The following is a 21,627-nucleotide window of genomic DNA, read 5'->3' on the forward strand; positions in this document are numbered from 1 at the left end:
ATAGATGCACAAACACTATATACCTACTTTCCAAATTTGCATTCATTTCACATCCAACTCGAAATTCACATCCAATTTTACAGTCCGTTCACGTCCAAGCTGGCACTCAAATTCAGCCACTTGTGCATGCAGCCTGTAAACGCGGGTCAGTGTGGTTAAAGCTGACACTTTCTGTCAACACACCCATCACTAACCCCCATTACTCGCTCACTTAGTCTCTCCCATTGTGCCTCACTCATTCACTTGTTGGTTGTTGGTGCACGTGACCGCACGCGGACACGTGCACCAATGCCCCAGCAATCTTCACAAACATACACAAACACACAGTCATCACCCACTCGTTTGTTCAGCAATTTGTTCATTTGCTCAGGCCGTCACTTGATCACAATATTCTCACCTACTCATTCGACATTCTTTCATTGTCCCAGCCACTTGTGCCCTCATCTGGTCCCAATCTCTGCCACCACTCCTCAGTCACATGCTCGCTCTTGCTGTCACCCTCACTCCTTCAACTTCTCACCCATTGTTCCCAGTCACACAATTTCTCTCGCTTTCCCTTTCTCTCTCGCTATATCTGTCACACACTGCACATCCAGTCAGTACCTCCCCTTCATTAACCCCATGGATGACACAGTCCCTCACCTTGCCCCACTGTTCATCCTTCATAACTCTCTCCGGGTAAGACTGCTGTCTCCCTCTCTGTATAGATTGCCTCCACCCATTCCAATAAAAGATTTAAGAGCTCCTTTAAGTGCTAATCAGGTTGTCATCCGTGCAGCCAAAATCAGAGGCTTAATAAATAAAGGCTTGTCTCTGTTGGCTAGCGGCTCACTGTGTTTAAATAGGTGACACCGGAGTGCATTCTGAGCACACCGGATCGATGCCAGAACCCCTGGGGTCCCCTGAAATGGTGAACAGAGACAAAGCTTAGCGCTCGATAATAACGCAGGGGTAGGCAGCTTGCTCCCTATTTTCAGAGGAACTCTCCCTGGGCTTGTCCTCCACTCCCCTCACTCTTTTTTTCTCACTTTCTCTCATCGCGACAGACCTTTTCAACTCACCAGTTGGCAGAATTGCATAAACAAAGAGACTCAAAACCTTTATTTTGTACATTACACAGAAGGTTAAGCTTTTGCGCTGAGGGAAGTGCATTAAAAATACCAACAGACACAACAAGCACTCCTATCTCCAATCTCCAACCAGCACACTCTATGCTGTCCAATCATCCCATCACATCCCACTACGGCCAATTTACCGCTATGCCCAATCTCTTCTCCCCAGTCAAACTGTTTGCCATCACTCCAAATAGCATATCACCAGCCATCGGAGTCACCCGCCACGCTGTATCACTAAAACTCCCGCCCTCGTCCAATACATCCAGCACCAAGCTTGGCTCGACAGACTTGTTATCACTGACCCATGCCTAGACAGTACTACAACACGATGCTTCTCATTAACTCTCCTTAGGCCCCTACCTCATCTCCCCTTGCGTCCTTTTATATTGCCATCGCAGGGTGTAGTGCTTTCATGGGATGGAATATCCCATGAAAGCACTACACCCTGCGATGGCAATATAAAAGGTCCACCTCTCCCCTGGTGGTTCTTTTCCCTCACTTTGATTTTCTGTCCATCAAGGGGGCGTGGATTAGCGGTCTCTTGTTTATCTGCTCGTCAGTTTTATCTATCTATCACTAAGCTATCCGCTGTGCTGCAGCGGCCTCAGCACTGCATTAATCCCCTATCAGCCAGCCAGCCATCCATCACCCCACTGTCTATCACGTCAGATCCATCATCCACCCATCTGTCCCACACTGCCTGTGCTCGGAGATGATCTCCTCGGAAAGCCCAACCGGCGAGTCGCAGAGGGTGAAGGGGACAGCGGGGCAGGAGGAAATTAGAGGGAAATGCAAAAACAGAAGATGGGGGTGAGGAAGAGAAGATTATTCCATGCCCTTCCTTCCCTTTCTCAGTCTGCATCCTGCTGAAAGCTTTCTCTTCATGTCACTACATGCTTATTAGCTGTTGTGTTTGTTTCCTTGTAATTTGTTTGTTCTCCTCGCCCGCTAATTCTGGCTAGTGGGAGAAGTGCCAGTAGAGGAAGAGATAGCTGCTGGGGACGGGGGTCATAAATCTCATAAAACCCTGATGTAGTGAGAAACCCTGGCCCCTCCTTCTCCAGCACGTAAGAGCAAGGAAGGGATATTGTCTAAAGCCTCCAGCTTTAAAACTGCTCAATAACTGGGTTCATCAGGGGTCATTTGTATTTCCATCCATATCTGCTACCATCGAAAGGTGTGTGAGCAGGAGAGGAGGTGAGTGTAGGGCAAATGTTAGTACACTCGCAGAGGAAGGGGAGTCCACACAGATGCATGTAAGTGCAGCGTACAGGGGCTAGAGAGTGTAAACCGGTATATATTAGGAGAATCAGTAAGCACATAGATATTTAGGTCTGTAAACTGCAAACGGTAGGTGAGCAAACAGGTATGTATGTGGGCTGAAGCACCGTAATTATTTGACAAATAAAGTCTGTGAGGGCAGAATGAATTGTTCATAGGGTGACGGAAAGAGCACAAAAAAAGGTTAATGTAGATACTTTCAGACCAAAAAACCACCAGGTTTATGGAAAGATGAAGTTTAATATGCAGTCTAGCAGCTTTGCAGAGAAAAGTAGTAGATCTGTGTTAAACAGTTCGTTTAAATAAACACTATAACCTGTTTCCGCTGAATAACCACCTCAAGGCGATTGTAAGATTATGATTTGCAGTAACTCGATTTGCTCGGTTGCTGATGTGTACATGATTTGTTTGATGCAAAGTAGCCAAGCATAACATCTTTTTAGCACCACAAGGAAAACGGAAGGTAATATGTGTCTATGTTTTATTGTGATGATGAATTTACAGAACCCCGTAACACGTAACACTCTGTCGCTTGCAGAGGTAGTTGGAACATGAGAGTCACTTTGCTGTTGCCCTAAATTTTCCTTTGTTTTTTCTTTGTTTTCCACCGCTAGCCATGCTGCCGTTTGTACAGAAACACCGCTTTGCATCGAATCAAAACAGCAAAAGAAATCAGAATGGAGGTGTATGCCAGAATACAGCAACAGATTGATTTCGGGGTCGGACAATTGAATTACCTTTTCTTCAAATCTGGCTTTAATTCAACTAAAATCTTCCAGTTAACATTTTTACATGACAGTCGCAATCATTTGAGTATTGCTTTAATTTGGTTATAATGAAGTTACCTCCTCTCCGAGCGTAAAGTAGTTCTCTAGTATAAAAGAAATTATGTGAAAATGCTGCACAGAACTGAATGTTAATGTTCCTTTGTGTGTCTTGGTAAGGCTTGGTAAGGCAGGTAAGGGATATCACTGGGGATTTCCACTGAATGCAGAACGGCTGCGGATCGGCTCCGCTGCGTGTCGGCTCTGTGTTCCGCCGTCCGTCAATACCCACCAGGTCCGGATTTGTTGCGTAACGACTGCGGCCATGACTGACAGCTGAAGTCACAAGGACCCATGAGATCTCGCGAATTCAGGTAGAATAGAACCAAAAAACCAACAACAGTTGGTTTCCATCCAGAGGAGTAAAGGAGAAACAACTCTGTGCTGCGTTTTCAAGGTGTAGTGCAGGGAAATCCGCTGTGAGCACGGTATATTTTATTTAGAAAATTAACCGGATGTTTTATTTTGCTTCTGTGCTCGACTTCCTGTTCCGCACTATCTGCCGTGTGCTGAATTGCTGCGGAGCTCTCCGGCGTCCAGCAAAAATAGAAGCTCTGCATGTCTGCTCCGGAGGGCTGCGGATTGCCGGAGCTGTGCCGGAGTCGGAACGCAGCCATTCTGCAGTCAGTGGAAATACATACATTGACTTTAATGGAAACCCAATGACTCCGCCGCCGTTCCGGAGCGGATCCACAGACGTTCAGCAACCGGTGGAAATTGGGGGTCAGGCATCCACAATCTACGCAGTATATATATTTTTTAGCATTGTTACATAAATCTTATTGAAAACCACAGACAATACAAACCTAATGAATTACACTCAATGATATTTCAGTTACACTTTACTTGAAGGTATCAAGTTAGGGTTAGGGTTAGGGTTATGTGTTCATGACAGTGTCATGTCACTCTTATGTTGATACCTTCAAGTAAAGGGTTACCGATATTTCTTATAAAATGGAAGTACCTCCCCATCCTATTTGCCTGTAAACCCAAGGATCATTCCTTGCGTATCTTCAGTCATCTTATTATCTATATACTGTACACTGTAATATAATGTGCAGCAGAAATGCCAGTAGAATAGAGTGCTGCCCTTTGCATTTATTTAAACTTGTATGGTAATTATGAGCTGCAGTCATATACAGGTAATTAAATAAACACAGAGTAGGAGTTAAAATTTTCTGCTGTATTACATGGCTGAGTTTACCCTCCAGTAACAAGCTACCACACTATCTGCAATAGCTTTCAGGATCTAATATATATATACAATAGCATACAAAATGAGAATGCTACTGTAGACTTGCATGACACACCTCAGAAAGTCATCTTTTTCTATGTAATATATATCAACATCAGTGGTCCTCCATTACACATGGAATAGGAAAAAAGAAATGTGTGAAGCTCCTGCTTTTATCCATAATGAGCCTAAAACAACATCTTCAAACAAATGTTCTTCTTCCACATGCAGCCGAATCAAATGAGACAGCTGTCAGAAAGCATTCATATCCATCCTGAGTTAGCTCTAATTGGAGAACTACTCTCCCTCCTCTGGCCCTATATGACAGATACTGCTCAATCACCACACCGGTGCTGAACACTGCTCCAACCCTACAATATACTGCCTGCAATTACAGCACATACTGCTGTTAAACAACGATAACTCACACACTGCACACATCTAAGCACAGTACTCATACATGCATATACTGTATGTTTGTGTTAGGTGTGTGTGTGTGTGTGTGTGTGTGTGTGTGTATGCCTGTCACATGTGCATTAATGCTGAACAAGCATGTGCTGAGCATTTTATAACATACAGTAGCAGCATGCTTTTGCATGTATAGAAACGGGTAAAAGGAAATAAATTGTAAATTCTGCTATCCCAATACAAGGGTGAAGCCTGCAGTCCATAACAGATGCAATTACCAGTTCTGCAAATATACAGCGAGAGAAGGAGAGACACACAAACGTAAACACTTGCACAGCGTCATAAACACATACCTACATTATTTCGAACACACTGAATTAATCAGCTCTTAGACAAATAGCTGAATAAATACTCTGGATAACCAGATCAATACTGTACACTCAATTCATCTGAGTTCACAGAGATGTCAAATTCTGCATAACTCCATAGCACACTGATTAAACTGGCACCACATTAATTCAGTTAATCAATAAAACCAATTTTTTCAAATAAATCAAGTCGCATGGACAGTTTGAGCCAATTGGAGGGCAGGAACGCATTAACATTCTCTTGCTACAACTGCATATCTATGTCATGCAGGCAGCACACTGATTTGCTATGTGGATTCCACAATTTGTGAAATGAAAATGATTAATCCACGAAACAATAACCAGGGTGCCAAGAAGGCACATGGTAATTCTATAATGATCAAAGACTCAATTAAATCCTTTTCCATTCTGTTCCCTAAATGCCTCATGTCTGTGGCTGCAGAGCAAAGTGTGTGTGTGTGTGTGTGTGTGTGTGTGTGTGTGTGTGTGTGTGTGTGTGTGTGTGTGTGTGTGTGTGTGTCTGTCTGTCTTTTTGTGCGGTCTTGGAGCTATGAAGTGACCAGAGGTTAAGCTGTGGTGTCTTTTGTGATCAGATGACGTATGATGTGTGGTTCATGTTCATACTCTAATAGCACTACAGGATAGGAGCACAAGTTGTGTGTGATAGTAATCGGTATTAGATTATAAGCGCATTCATATCCTGACAGACAAGCCATTGTATTTTATTAAAAATATGTCATTCACCATCCACCATGTAGCTAACATGGTGCCCACCATTTTTGTTGTGCCTGTTTCAAATTAAAGTAGCAAAGCATTCAGTTGCTAAAAATGATGCACTGCACTGTAGTTCGTTAGAAACAAATGAACAAAAAAACTCACAGATTTGCTGATCATTCATGGTCATTTTTAGCAGCATCTTACTTCATAGTGATACAGTTAAATCCACACCTGTATGCTAGTTGTTGATCATTGTGCAACTTCACTGGAAAACACATGGCTTTATCTCCTGAATGACATGGAACATTACAACCTCAATACTATCTTTGTAATGTAAGGAGAAAAACTGACACCAAAATTCCTTTGCTGCCTGTGTCTCCAGACCTTGCCAGCACTGCCTGTCTCTGCAGCACGGTTAGAGTAAAGCTTTGGTTATACTCGCGCTTGACATTGTGGTGCAGGCCTCCGTAGATGGCGCGCTAAGAACATTCACGGAGACGTTTCTGCTCAACGCAATGTTCGTTGCAGTATTATCCGAAACGCCAGGGGGCATACAAACAAAATAATAAGTGAATAGGCAAGAAGTAGTAGAGGAAAATAAGAGAGCGGAAGTAAAGGAAAGCAGACTGCCTGACAACAGTAGCATTGCATTTATCTACTCTAATTTTAATGTTACTGTCGCTGACCTCCAAGTGGAAATTACTGTCTGCCTCTCGCTCTTAAGAAAACTCTTTTCATAAGGCCGTTTTTTTTTTTTAGCTTTGACAAAGCGATCTCTCATGTTTTTCTACACGCTCCAGCAAAATGATTATTTTTTTCCCCCAGTGTGGTGTCTCTCTCTTTCCACATATTGAAGGCAATTTGACTCCCTGTGGTCTACTCTGTACATGAAGAATCATACAGGTGATTGTACAGGTGAACCTGCTCGGCCAGTCTTCCCAGCTGACCTTGTTGAACCAGAAAGTGCAGCGTACGCCGAGTTACAAAAATTCCGAGGTGCAAGACCACACGCCACGACAACGACAAATGGTGGTGATGTCAATTTATTGCTTGTATGGGGAACACCATGGCGGCCATAAACCTAGCTTAAGGCTGTGGTCTGGCTTGAACCACAGGGTTTATTTACCACATATTTAAGAGTCCCCAAAATCGGACAACCAAGAAATACTTCTGCTATGTTGTGTTCTCATTAGTATCAGAAGGTAATATAGGAAAAAGACAATGTGCCTGACAATGATATTCTAGAGCATATGGACAAAAATACCAATATGATGTATCTTGTGGTGAAACACGATAGGTGCTTTGCCATTCTACAATATAAAGTAGTCAAAAGAGTCTTGAAAATATGCAGAACATTTTAATTTCCTGTCAAAAAGGATGCTTCTATAAAGCTGCTCTAATAAATGATTTTATTAACATGACTAAGTATTATATGAAAGTTGTTGCTAGCAGTTCCCTTCAGCTCTACACAGCGTTTTGGTGTCTTCCAGCTCATTTTGTTTTGGTCCAAAACTTTACTTTTTGGTTTAGTCTCACCGCTCTCATGAACCCTGTGTCCAGTCAGAGCCATAGACAGTATATAATGGACCAATAGACCCCGTTGCTCTGGACAGAGACCAGTGAAGGCTATTAGAAGCACTTTTCCGGTGATGGCCAGCTTTACTGCGCAGCCTCCAACTGAGAGAATGTGACGTGAGCAACGTGTCTGAAAGTTGGAAGTCTTCTGGTAGCTGTGCCGAGAGAAATCTCAATCATTCCCAATCTTACAGATACGGAGAGTATAGGTGTATGTAAGGAGATAACATGGGCACATGCTAATTATTGCTAACTAACATGCTAGTTAACATTAGTAATTAAACCTAAACAGCTCATGTAAGTCGAAACTGCCTGCGAGCTTCTCCTGTACTATACGGTAATTCCTCTACTGTGCGACAGTAAGTCACTTGGTTATGACCCAATCGTTAGCCTATTTTTACAAAAACATGTGCTACGGAGCCATAACGTGAGGTACAAGGTAATGAAGCCTTTTATACATTGTCGTGTTTCTTTGGAACTAAACAACGGACAAATAGAGTCTTCAAACATTTCTGATGTAAAGTTATTCGCAGTCAAGTGACGTAAAAAAAAAATGGCGGTCAGCGGAATGCTAACAGGAGGTGATGGCCAGTTAGCAACAAAATGGCGCCATAGATGGCTCGAGTTCTGAAGCGAAGCTTACCCCCTTGGTCAAAGCAGGGAGCTGGTTATGTGAAAGTAGGGCTGGGCAATATGGCTGAAAACTGTATCACGTTATAAGCGTTTCATATCGGTCGATATCGATAATTATTGATATTTTTTATGACCTATTTAAAATAAGGACCAGGAGAAAAATATATTAAATTTAAACATTTTTATTTTAAACTTAACATTCCTCTGATTATAATCCCCTCAGTTATAAAAGCAGAAATGTCAACACAACCATGGAAAACACTCAAATAATTAAAATGTAAACATAGGTCTAAAATCACAATGAACACTTAACAATTATCTCTTAAAATGAAGGTGCCAAATTAAAGAATAAGTAAGAAATACTTAATAAAGTGTAATAAAATGGTGCAAAATGTTAAATATAAGAAAAATGAAAAGAACTATTTTCTGCAGGTTTAGTGCTAGGTTGGTAACCTGGCTTCTGGACAGTGCTCAGCATGTCTGCCTTCATTATTTCTTTGTAGCGTTTAGTAAGGCACTGATGCAGAGTACCTCTCCATGGTGGTCTGCTGTTTGTGTTGTGTTGGTGGTAAAACAAGTTTGTGGTAGTACCAGTGTTGGTGGTGACGACGGTCTGACGACATTGGTCTGTCTACTGTCAGACTTATAAAATCCCCCAAAACTGCCATACTGACTTTGTTTTATCAACAATTTCCTCGCTGCGGCACTCACTTTCCACTTATCACTCCACGCCGGTTCTGTTATTGAAGAACACGACACAGCGATGTGGCGCAACCAAACTTGATACTGTTACATGATTGGCTGCTAGAGTGTCCCTGTCACTAACCGATTGTCAGTACCCGATCCGTTCCACTTGCACAATCCGTTCTGCGCATGCGCAGATGATAATACCGTTTTACGACCTGCCCGATCTGTTCCACGCTAGCCTCCACCCAAGCTAACAGCTAATTCGGCTAACCGCTAGCCGACAAATAACGCATGCGCAGAACGAATCGTGCAGGCAGAACGGACAGCTAGATTCAGTCTAAAATAACGTTAAGTCAAACATAATGGGAAAAGCAGGCTACAGCAAAATTAAGACTTTACAGTAACAATAAAGACAAGTATTGAGTGATTGTATTTTAAATGAGCACAAGTAAAGTAGAACTGACGTAACACCTGTTATATATGTTAACATTTGTTTTGAAGTTTTATTTTGAGGGTCTTTTAAAAGTTTGCATGCTGTCTCAGCTACCAGTTAGCCGAATTAGCTGTTAGCTAAACTAACGTTAGCTTAACTGTGGAGGCTGACGGACAGAAGACCGCTACAATCAGCTAGCGATTAGCCAAATGAACTGTTAGCTAAAGTAACGTTAGCTTCCCAGTGAAGGCTAACGGCAGACCGCTATAATCACCTAGCGGTCCGCCCGAATTAGCTATTAGCTAAACTAACGTGAATTAGCTATTAGCTAAACTAACGTTAGCTTCCCGGTGGAGGCTAGTGTGGGAACAGATCGGGTAGTGTCGTAAATCATCGTACCACAGCACATGCGCGAACATCTTGCGCATGCGCAGAACGGATTGTGCAGTTGGAACGGATCGGGTACTGACAGTCACTCCCTACGTTGCTAGGTTACCAGAGAGTGAGTGCCGTTCATGCAACCAAACTTGCTTCACAACCTCTGGTTTCTTCTGATGAAGAAAAACAAGTTATTGAACGTTTTATCGACCGCATTTTCTATTGATATTGATTATGTGTCTATCGCGAGACATATCGTTATCGTTTTATCGCCCAGCCCTATGTGAAAGTCTCTGATATACCCAATGCCTGCTACCTGAAAAGCACCAAATGACTGACAGAACCAGATATTTCTCTCAGGAGTTGGTGGAGACCAAAAACAGAGCTAAAAGAAAGTAAATATTGGACTTACATTTGACACATCACCAGGAACATGTCTCCAAACTAAGAAGGGCACTCCGAGAGGACAGACCTCCGCCAAATTTTCCAACACCTCATGAATGCAGCACAAACGCCCTATCTTGCAATGCTAACAAAAGTAAAAAATAATTTGTGTATCTGTCTAATGAAAATCGGGCCAGTAGTTTTTCCATAATCCTGCTGAAAAACAGATAAACAAACCAAAACCATAACCTCCTTGGCCAAGGTAATAAATGCTGTTGCTTTGTTTTTATTTATTGTGTAAATAGCCAACATATTCAACATTATGTCAATTAGGTTTAAAAAGAAATTTGTATAAAATGCTAAAAAGTTAGTGGTGTTCATAAACCACTAACTTGATAGTGGTTTTATTAATGAGTGTTTGTCTGATCACAAACCTAAATGTACCTCAAGGAAAGTCTTATTGCAGTATACTCAATTTGACAATTTGCAGCACACATATTTATTTAGCACATTTACAGCGCAAACACAGAGACTAAATAAGATAAGTGTTGTAGTGGATTGATTAAAAAAAATCTGCAAAAAGGTTAATACGCTAATTGACTTTTCTGCACAGTGTCAGAGAGGTGAACCTATGATACCGCAAGTGTGGGTAGTATTTTCCTGTGGTTTGTGTCCATATGTGCAGAGGAGCAGAGGGCATGAGGATTGGAGAGGAGCAACACAGGGCAGTCTCAAGTGAGACATGCATAGTCCCAACATAATTATAATCCTTAATTAATCCACTCTGGATGCGCTCTCTATCTTTCTCTCTCCCCCTTTCTTCTCTCTCTCTCTCTCTCTCTCTCTCTCCTGAAGTTCATTGCTCTAGGTGTTTATGGACTTTTTCCATCATGGTGCACCACCCCGCCTTTCTGTCTCATCTGGCATCTGCCTACTGTATGTATTATGCTCTGGGTGTTTTTGCTGCTGTTTATGAATATACGTGCCCTTTCACACCTCTGTGTAGGAGCTTCATCTGTCTTACCCTCCCCTCCTCCCCTACCTCCTCTCTCTTTTCTCTACCTGCTACCCTCCAACTCCCATATTGGCAGATGGGCAAAAAAACAGCGCCTTGTGGTGTTTCTTGGTGTTGTCTCTTCTCACAGCTCACAGCACGGACACACACATATGTGCACACACGCAGAAATGAACAAACACAACCATACTCACACCAGTCCAACACCAAATACTCCAAAGGGAGTACTGCTGACACAAATATGAACCCACCAGCGCTGTCCTCTGTGGAATGACTCAGATGAGTCTCTGGTGAACATCACTGCTTGTAAGGGCCAGACAGCCAGACACACACACACACACACACACACACACACACACACACACACACACACACACACACACACACACACACACACACAGCTGAAGCTCCTGTTTACATACACCTCTCTCCTGAGTCTTCTGCCTGACTGAATGCATTGATAGCATAGAGAAACTCCTGTATTAGTCATTGAGTGTGAGGGGTCAGTGGCAGAAAGCGAGAAGTGGATTGTGTATACGGACGCGTAATGAAGGAACATTGGAGTCCTGTAGCAGCAGATGAAGGGCCTGTACATGGCACTAAGCTGAAGGTAATGAGGACAAAGGTGTCAGTATTGACACTGGTAGAGTGAGAGCACCAGGAGAGAGGAGGAGCGACGACTACTCCTGACATTACAACTCAGCCTCCCACTTTGCCCGAGCCAATTATAGGGGCTCATCCACCACTCTGTGGTCTGCACTGGTCTGCACCCTCCGTCAAACTATCAGAAAAACATAAGGATTGATTGGACAAGCTATTAGCTCAATTGATCCCTGTTTCCTTTCATCTGTGCTCCTCCTTTTTCAGATGGACAGAATGGACGTGGAAAGCTACTCCAATTACCTGAGGACCAGGGGTTTAACTAAGATGGACCTTCTTTCTATTTTTCTTTTTTTGTGTGAGGCTTTCTTTCTAAGTCGCTCCCTTCCACTCTTCAGTGTTTTTTGTTTTTATATAAATGTAGCACTCAATATGTGTGAAATTATATTATAAACTTGCAGAAATAAAGATGTTCTTCTTTACTGTCTTTGTGTTTGTTTCCTGTATCTGTAATGGCATAGAGACACGGAGTGAGCTGATAACTGGTATTTGAAGTTGCTTTTAAAAGGAGTACGTAGCTATGTTGTTTGTTGTCACGTAGTGCTGTCAGTAGCGACAGAAACGAAAATAATGGGTGTTGCCTACACCGAGTTATGCTACTGCTAGCTTTTGAACCCGAAATTGGGTAGGTTTTAAACGTGCTTTTTAACACGGTAAGCCTCTTAACACGTTTGAGATGTCATTACAAGTGCTTTGCCATGTGAACTGATTCCTTTAGAGTGAACACAGTTAATATGGCTGCAGTAGATGTGAAAGAAATGCATAAAAGTTCTACTAATTCATACATCTCGAACATGTTAAGAGGAGCACGTTTAAAAACCTGCCCCGTTTCAGCCGCCTGGGTGCAAAAGCTAGCAGTAGCATAACTCGGTGTAGGCAACACCGATTATTTTCGTTTTTCTCGCTACTGACAGCAAAAAAACAACATAGCTACGTGTTGAAGTTGACCGGAATTCTCCTTTAACAACATGAATATGAAAATCAGGCAGGCTCAAAAGGGCAATCAAAATCGACCATTTAAAACAGCGGTTAGAATTTGTTCGTCGAAACTGCAGTGAGGCACTATAAACACCAATTCAGAGTCACCTTCCCCCTGACAATTCTGTGTAAAAGCAAATGAATTGCTGGTGAGGCTGATTGGTCACATTGATTGAGCATCACTGAGTCTTTTCACTGCTGTACACCAAGTCGTCTCTCAGTCGATAGACACAACCCAAATACACCAGGCACTAAATCCAATGTGTTTCTACATCCAGCTAATTTAACACCAACTCCATTTATGAAAAAGAGTCCTCATCGATTTTTTTCTGCTCATGTGCTCCTTCTCATTTTCGCCATGCCAGCGCCTACACGTGTTCAAGCCTGGCAGCAATTGAATTGAATTAGTGTGTGGTAGGGTTCCTATTAGAATTACTTTTTAAGCCCACACCTTGTGTCTTTCTCCAGATGTAGCAGAGACCACAGAGCCTGCAGTTACAGATTATTGTGTGCATGGCTACATTCACAGAGAAATCCACAGCACAAAGGCCACAAGCCTCAAAATGGACGTACACTGCCCATCACTTTTGCACTTCGGCACCACAGCAAAGACCATTTCTGCGTGGTGCCCATTATGTATTGTACCTCTCCCCTTCTGCTATTTCACTCTGTAGTCTTTGTCCTTTTCTATTTTCTTCACTCTCTTGTCCTCGTCTTATCCCGCTCTTTCCAATCCATTATTGCATGTTCATGCTTCCAAAATGTAATCTAGCATTTAAGCGGAAAACACATTACGAAAAGCCTTAGAAAACATAATAGTATTTTTGATTGCAATAATTAGTCCAACAACAGCTGTTTATAACCATTTCCAGTGTGGTTTGTCGGCAGTGGTGAAACACTGAACCACAATAACTGTCATTATAATCATAATGGCTTTCCTGTCAATACAAGCCTTATCAGGCTGGTGACAACCACAGAGCTGCCACGGCCAGGTAAACAGTGCTGCCTACGAAGGGAAGCAGTGAGGAGAAGCTACCTGGCATTGCACAAGAAAACGTTTCTAGGTCAGTCCAGTGAAAAACTGCCCTACAGAGGCATAGCATTTTGACATTATTTTAAAGGGCATAAAAGATTAGAAAACACATGCATCCACGCAGCACATCCATCACTGTATACCTTTACCCTACGGCCTCCTGCACACTGGCTGCGTGGCGTGTCTGTTTTTATTTTGGCTCCCATGTTAACAGGTTAGAGCTTGCACACTGCCTGCGTGACACACGTCTCAGGCGCGGCTCAAGCCGAAAACGCGTGCATGCTAGAAATAGGACCAACGCCTATTTTTCACGCGACATGCAAGTGTGTTGGAAGCATTTCCAGGCAAAATAGAATATGAAAAGATGTTTATATGTCATTTTGACATGAATACATTTAATAAATGATTGATGTTTGAAAGTATCTAGGTTTTGACATAAATGCAGATATAAATGTAATTTTAAAAATAATAATAATAATTATCGATTTTCAAATATTGCACCTGTCAATACAGAACAAAATATTCTGTAGCCTATTTTGCTGTCAATACTGCCAACGTTGTCTTTGCTGTAATCAAATCAGTAAATATTTATGTTTAACATGGTATTTCTTTTTATCAATGGGATATGTGTACAGACAAGGCTGGCAGAAGCAGCGCTGCGTCAGACACGTTTCTGGTGTGAAAAGACAGAAAACACCACGCAGCCGCCATGCAACTGACACGCAACAGAAACGCCACGCTCACTAAAATGAAACTACAGTACGATAGCTCATTTAAATATCCAACCCATTCTGATAATAGCATCAACCAATGCAAATCCATTGTGTTTGCATATGTAGCAAGTACAGTTGAGGCCATTTATTTAAATATAGTATATGTCGGCTAAAGACATTTAAACTCTTAAAAGATTTAATAAAGTCTTTTTATGTCATGTTACCATACATGTCTTGTGTTCAGTCAATAGGGCATCTAACTTATTTCAATAACAGATTATTTAAAAAAAAAACTTAAGCCAAGAAAGAAATTTATTTCAGCTTTTATTTACTAAAACACATTTTCAGTCTGTCAAAATTTTAAATACACAGAGTTGACGGTCTCTTTAAACTGTATGGAAGATTCCAGAAATTGATGGAATTACTTTTGGAAGCTTATGATGGGTCAATTGTCATAATTAGAAGCTAATTGGGAATGTGCCTGTTTTTTTAATGGGGAGTGCACCTTTATTTATGGGCCTACTGTACCCTAGACCTAAGAAAAATAATTGTGGCCCTCCACAAGTCTGGTTCCTCCTTGGGAGCAATTTCCAAGTGACTGAGGGTCCCACGAGCATCTGTGCAAAACATTGTACGCAGGTATAAACCTCTTGGAACCACACAGACGCTGAATCTTTCATGAAGAAGGAAAAGATTATCCCCTAGGGCTGAACGAACCTTGGCCCGAAAGGTTCAACTGAACCCCAAGACACCCACAAAGGAGGTGGTGAAAGAGTTGGAGGCACAAGGTACCAAAGTATCTAACTCCACTATTAAAAGAGCCCTACATCACCAAGGCCTGAAAGGCTGTCGGGCACGGAAGAAGCCCCTACTCTGAGACCTGCATTAAAAAGTATACTTATAACCTATGGAAATTTGTTTTAGTAAAAAGCTAAAATAAATATATTTATTGGCTATTATTTTGAATTCATCTCTAAAGGAAATACAGTAGATTTGACTTAATACAAACAAAAGGTATGGTATGGTAACGTGACATATGCGGAGTTGTGAAATATTTAACCAAGGAGTATTTAAATGTATGGCCTCAACTGTACTAGTGTGGCAAATGCTGTTCTAAAAATGTTGGGATAAAGGTCGCAGCTAGTAGTCCAGTTATCAATTTGAGTTTGAGTGCAATGTCAAAATTACATTTTGAAAAAATAAAAAAGGTCAAAAATTGACATCCAGATTAAATTAATCCTTGCAACGGGTTATTTTGAATGGATTACAATTGCAAATAATAATCTTCAGAATTAAGATTAATCAATGTAGACTATGAACGTGATTACTCAAAATAAATTCTCCTGTACGATGACCCATGAGAAGCCAGAGACCGGCAGGCTAGCTTGGAAGGCTTGTACTTCTAATAGGATATCATGTCTGGGAGCCTTCCATTATCAAAAGGCAATGATGAGATTACGTTTATCATCAGAACATACTGCCGTGCCAGCGTAGAAGTCATCTGTTCTGTACTGGCACTAAAGATTCTCCAATCACTAAACCAATGTCTCCTGGAGATTGAACAAGCTTACAGTGGCAGCACGTGTGAGCAGTGTGTATGTATGTGTGAGCAGTGTTTATGTGTATGTGTGTGTGTGTGTGTGTGTGTGTGTGTGTGTGTGTGTGTGTGTGTGTGTGAGCAGTGTGTGTGTGTGTGTGTGTGTGTGTGTGTGTGTTAGACTACAAAGAGCAAGACTACATCAGCAAACATCAGGTTATGCTAAATATATGATGGTGCAACAATTTTAACTTCACATCAAAATTTGAAAATTACATATCTACTATCAAGCAGACACACGATCGATGCTTTCACCGTGTAAGAGTTGATGAATTTTTTTATTTACTCGTCAAAGTTTCCTCACAAGACAAACAAAAAGGAAACGCGATGTGATAAAATTTCTCTGACTGGACATTTTGCATTTTTGTGCATTAAAATTTTTGAAAACCTACACTATAATTTTTATATTTTTTAATAAATCAAAATTGATAAGGTAACAATAGTAGCTACAGTTTAATCGTCTGTTGAGATGAGTGCAAAATAGAAAATTGAAGAGAATTTTATTCTCAAAATAGAGCACACAATTGAATCGTGGATTTTGTGAAATATTACAGCCGTGGCATGTAATCTGTTTGTCTTTGCCTTTTGAATGATGTTATTTGTGACCCTGAACTACAACTGTAGAATAATGTGCTGCTACTAAAAAACACTCTCATTTTCATTTCACACCATCCAATGCGTGGAAAAAGAGATGTTTGTGTCCTTCACAGGTTAAGGACAATCCTCCATGCAGTGTCAAAATCAACAATCCTTTATTGATATGTCGCATTCAATATGTGTAACTTGCTGTAATTAATAACCATGCTAAGGAAAACCGACATTGTGAAATGTTGTTATGATAACATCTTTTAAAATCCAGTTAATGTTATTCTCACACTATTCTTTGAACCAGCATAGAGGCAATAAAGTTAAAAATACATTTAACTATCCTGAGGTTGTGAAACATCATAGGTCATTTTTTGAAATTCATACAGTAGCAGTGCTGCATCTTTCTGCTTATTTTCTATTAACATATTCATTTAGTCAGCCTTGTCAAAGAGCTATAGGGGCTACAAACATATTGCATAAAGGAAAGAGGAACAGAAATGCAAAGGAAACATAAGACTGTGTGTGTGTGTGTGTGTGTGTGTGTGTGTGTGTGTGTGTGTGTGTGTGTGTGTGTGTGTGTGTGTGTGTGTGTGTGTGTGTGTGTATGTATGTGTGTGCGTGCATGCATACACACTCTTCATATTGTATAACAAATCATGAGTCTGTGCATTTGCTGTGTGCACACATGCACCGAACACACATTTTTTAAAACTAAATGCATTTGATGAATCAGAATTCAGCTTTTCTGTGCAAAGACAATATAAAGACAGTATTTCCTCACAACTTGTACCTTCAACAGAAAAATGTAGTTGTCAAATCCTGACCACAAAGAGCCTCCCAAAAAGCTGAACTCACATTGAAATAAATCTAATTATGATTAGTGACTTATTAAAAGTCTGACGATGACTAATGCCATGCTAATGTATGACTATTATTTACCCATTGAATGCCGAGAATAATTTTTTTGATGGTGATGTGACACACAGACAAGGGGGAAATAAATCCTTCTGTCTTCCCGGGGAAAGTGTTTGGCAGTAAACCAATTCCAAGTCTGGCTTCTTGAATGCCCAGATAACGCAATCAGACAGTTGCAATATTGCTGTTTTACCACCTGAAGAATTTGAATTTCATTCAGCCCCTTCAGAATAGTAGACATGCCAATTTTTCCCCAAGAATTGGCAGGACAAACACAATGCACCCCGGTGAAATGAGGAAAAGGCTTACCAGCAGAAAATAACTGTTTTCAGGGTCTTTCTTGTCTGCCTACTCAGGCTCAATTTTATCATAATAACACAAATAAAAAAGGTTTAATTTCTTCCATCATAACTACGCTGTTGATGCCTTTTTTATGAGATGTTTTATTATTAAATTGGGAATTAGTTCACAGTAGTAACAATATAAGGGCGCCTCTGTTTTCATCATATGAACCCCTTAACATTACGGGTCACATTTGATTAAATTTGGATATATGGGAGGATTCTTCCTGCTGTTGTTTTATGCTGTAGCAAGGTGACACATTTATTATTTATAAGACATCAGGATGGCCATTCCTTTACTAATTGTGATTTGCGATAAGTTAAATTTGAGGGCAATTAAACCAGGTCTCATTTTGTTGTGGACACCCTGGAACCCGGAGCTCTCAGAGAGCAGCTGGCCTATAGGTAATGATTTGATGAGGTACAGGATTAATGGTGTAGCCTGGGACATTGGGGATTGGGCAGAGGCGCTCACTTTGAGGCTATACACTTAGCTCTGATGCATTTATTGCTCTAATAGTCAATGAGGTACTTAATGTCTTTATCTCTTGGAAGCAACTTGTGCTCAGGCACAGGCATGTTTGCTAAAATCACATGTGTAGCCAACATCCCATGATATCTCTTTTCCTTGTCTACTTCTTCTGGTGAACAATTCTTCCAAGAATGAATTCCTCATTTACATTTTAGTTAGCTATTTAACAGTAAAAAATGCCAAATATGTTAGTGTTTAGACCACAGTGCCATGCATAGGCCCACAAACTGGAGTCCTTCTCTCAAATCCGACTAATTTAGAACATCAAGCACGCATTTTAATATGAAGCGACTGCTGCTGACGCACCAAACACGAACTCCGTATCTGTCAACGCATACAATAGTAATAAATAAATCGGCTTAGACGCCTGAACACCTAACGCAGCCTGATACTGGAAGCCTGGGTGGTGCACATTGCATGCTAGTATTGACGCACTCGTATCACATGTATTAACAACATATAACATGAAAACTGTGCTTCGTTCCTACCTTGATTCCTCCAATCTCCTTTTCCTTGATTGCTCAGTGTGTCTCTTTCATTCTCGCTTCCAACCTCACTTGCCTCCTTCTCCTTCTCTTCCCCTTTAGTTATCACTCGTTTTCTCCTCTCTGGTCCCTTCTTCGTGCGGATGCATAAGAATTAAAAATTAATAGCCCGCTATCTTAAAGACAAACCGACGGAAAAATGGGAGAGGGGGAAAAATCCACCCGACTAAAAATATGTTAAAGGCAGTGTGGGGAAATCCTCACGGACAGAGCAGATTCTGGCGAAAATGCGCCCGTTTGGGCATCAAAATAAATAACAGCGACGACACCATTGTCCTGCTAAACAACGGTAATAACATAGGAGTTACTACAACGTTAGGCGGTGACGGTAATGTCAAACTGAGGAGGAATATGAGCGCAATTGAAGTTGAAATTGTGTTGTCCCTCCGTCGCTGGTGCGATGGTGAGCATGTGAGCAAATGTGCCACCGTCGCAAAACGTCTGCGTAAGACGAATCAGACTCTTGGATGTCTGATGTGTAGGTTCTGTTCACAGGACGCTTCCTTTTTTTCAAAGTGTAGACTATTCACCTTCATGTGCTGTAGTCTCGCTTGAATTCACCCGTTTTAATTAGAATTGGGATAGTCTACACAGGCCATCTGCGGTTATGTTGTGCGTCCTGACGCAGCGAGCGGATTACTAGTCTATAGTTTCCCTCTTCGTCGGCAGGCAGCGCACACTCTCATCAGGACCATTCACACGGTCTTTTCGACCACTGCAGTTATGCATCAGGCCTATTACAACCCAGCGCGTTTATCATTGCCTTTCACATACAGTTTGCTGAGCTAAAGAACTGTTTCGAGACCGTTTTTATAACCAACACTTAAAGCAGGACAATGTGTCATTTCTGCCCGCCCACTAGTTAAATGTTTATCTTACTTTTTTTGTTTTGTCTCCGAACTCACGTGGTTTCCCATAGTGCGTCCTTGAAATGGACAGCTGAGGCGCCCGGATAGCTCAGTTGGTAGAGCGGGCGCCCATGTATATATATATATATATATAAATGTTTACTCATCGACGCAGCGGGCCCGGGTTCGACTCCGACCTGCGGCCCTTTGCTGCATGTCATTCGCCCTCTCTCTCCCCTTTCATATATTGTGCTCTCATATCAAAATAAAGGCTGAAAATGCCCAAAAAATAATCTTACAAAAAAAAAATTCGTCAGCTGTGGTTCCCCTGCACAATTAGTTGGAATTTATGTTCAGTGGTGTAAATCTCCACAATTACCTGCATGAGAAAAAAAAACACTGAACTTGATTCACAGGTTAATTGCCCCTAATGTTACAGTATCTCCCAACTCACTGTGACACTATTCATTCTGTAGAAGGTGATTTTAACAATGTGACTCTTCTCGGAGGTGGTTTCTTTAGATACTTTTAAAAAAATCAAATATAACCAGTGCTGTAATGCAACTATTTACTACCTGTGCCATCACTGCATTCACTTTAAAAGGGGTACTTCACTGGGTAAAATAACTTTTCACATTTCATTAGACAGAGTCATGGCCTTGGTGTTGTACAGTGTATTTCAGGTAATACTTTAAGTGAGTGATAAAGATTTACTTAAAAAGATTGAGTCATTTTCATACCGTACATCAGTGGTGAAAGAAGTATTCAGATCATTTACTTAAGTAAAAGTAATAATACCTTACTGTAAAAATGCTCTGTTACAAGTACAGGTCCTGCTTTGAAAATGTTGTAAGTAAATTGTTAATTGTATTGTAATGTAAGTAAAAATATGTAAGTATCATCAGAAAAATGTACTTAAAATATTCAAAGTAAAAGTACTCAATGCAGAAAATCCTCCTACATTTTAGAAACTGGAAACGATCAAAACAGTTCTGTGATTAATGGGCTAAACATTTCAGCTGGACTTGTAGGCCTATATATTGTTGGGTAGTTTAATTTACAATAAAACATTGTATTTTATAAACTACATGTGTTTTGTGTGAAAATGTGTAATTTGTAAAGTAACTAGTAACCAAAGCTGTCAGATTAATGTAGTTGGGTAAAAAGTACAATATTTCTCTCTGAAATGTAGCTGAGTAGAAATAGAAAGTGGCATGAAAAGAAAAGACTCATGTAAAGTACAAGTACCTCAAATGTGTACTTAAGTACAGTACTTGAGTAAATGTACTTAGTTACATTCCACCACTGCCGTACATGTACTGTATGCTCAGCTAGAATTGTGTGGGAATCATATACATACAATACACAACGCATTTGTGTTATGAGACTTGTGCATTCTTCACTTACTGTAAGTGCACCATCTTGAATTCAAATGCATCTCAATGGGCTTTTTATATTTTTTCATTAGTTTTACAGCACTACGGACATGTCTTCTAAAATTCTTCTAAAATAGCTTGTTGCCCTTGTGCACAGACACAGATGGATTTTTCCTCAAGATTATTTTTCTGGTACTTCCACTAACAGACAAGTGGCTGAATAATCAAGATGACTGGGCTGAATGAGTCTCATAAATTGGCAGTTCAGGGGCTTGTCAGGAGGTGAGAGCAAAAAAACGAAAATAATCTGAGGAATACAACCTTAGGAACAAGTAAAAACCCTTTACTGGAACATGATTTAGCTACAAGACACTCTATGGAGCATGTGAGTCAGGTCTGTAGTCGGGGGATGACACACGCAGAGTTTGAACTCCTAGCATTGGAAGTAC

General features: G+C 41.0%; 1 protein-coding gene across 4 annotated transcripts in view; it reads right to left on the reverse strand.

Moving 5' to 3' along the window:
• adgrl1a (adhesion G protein-coupled receptor L1a) overlaps window positions 1–21,627 on the reverse strand; it is a 165,191-nt gene that overhangs the window by 75,711 nt on the left and 67,853 nt on the right. For 2 of the 4 annotated variants that reach the window (XM_028598533.1, XM_028598531.1), the window contains exon 1: window positions 18,898–19,239. The exons of the other annotated variants lie outside the window; for them this stretch is intronic. The gene's annotated coding sequence lies outside the window, so the exon portion shown is untranslated. Of the gene's footprint in view, window positions 1–18,897; window positions 19,240–21,627 lie in introns of those variants that run through there. 4 annotated transcript variants of the gene reach the window in all.

The sequence above is a fragment of the Perca flavescens genome, chromosome 15 (genome assembly GCF_004354835.1).
Source record: "Perca flavescens isolate YP-PL-M2 chromosome 15, PFLA_1.0, whole genome shotgun sequence".
NCBI classification, from domain to species: Eukaryota; Metazoa; Chordata; class Actinopteri; order Perciformes; family Percidae; genus Perca; species Perca flavescens.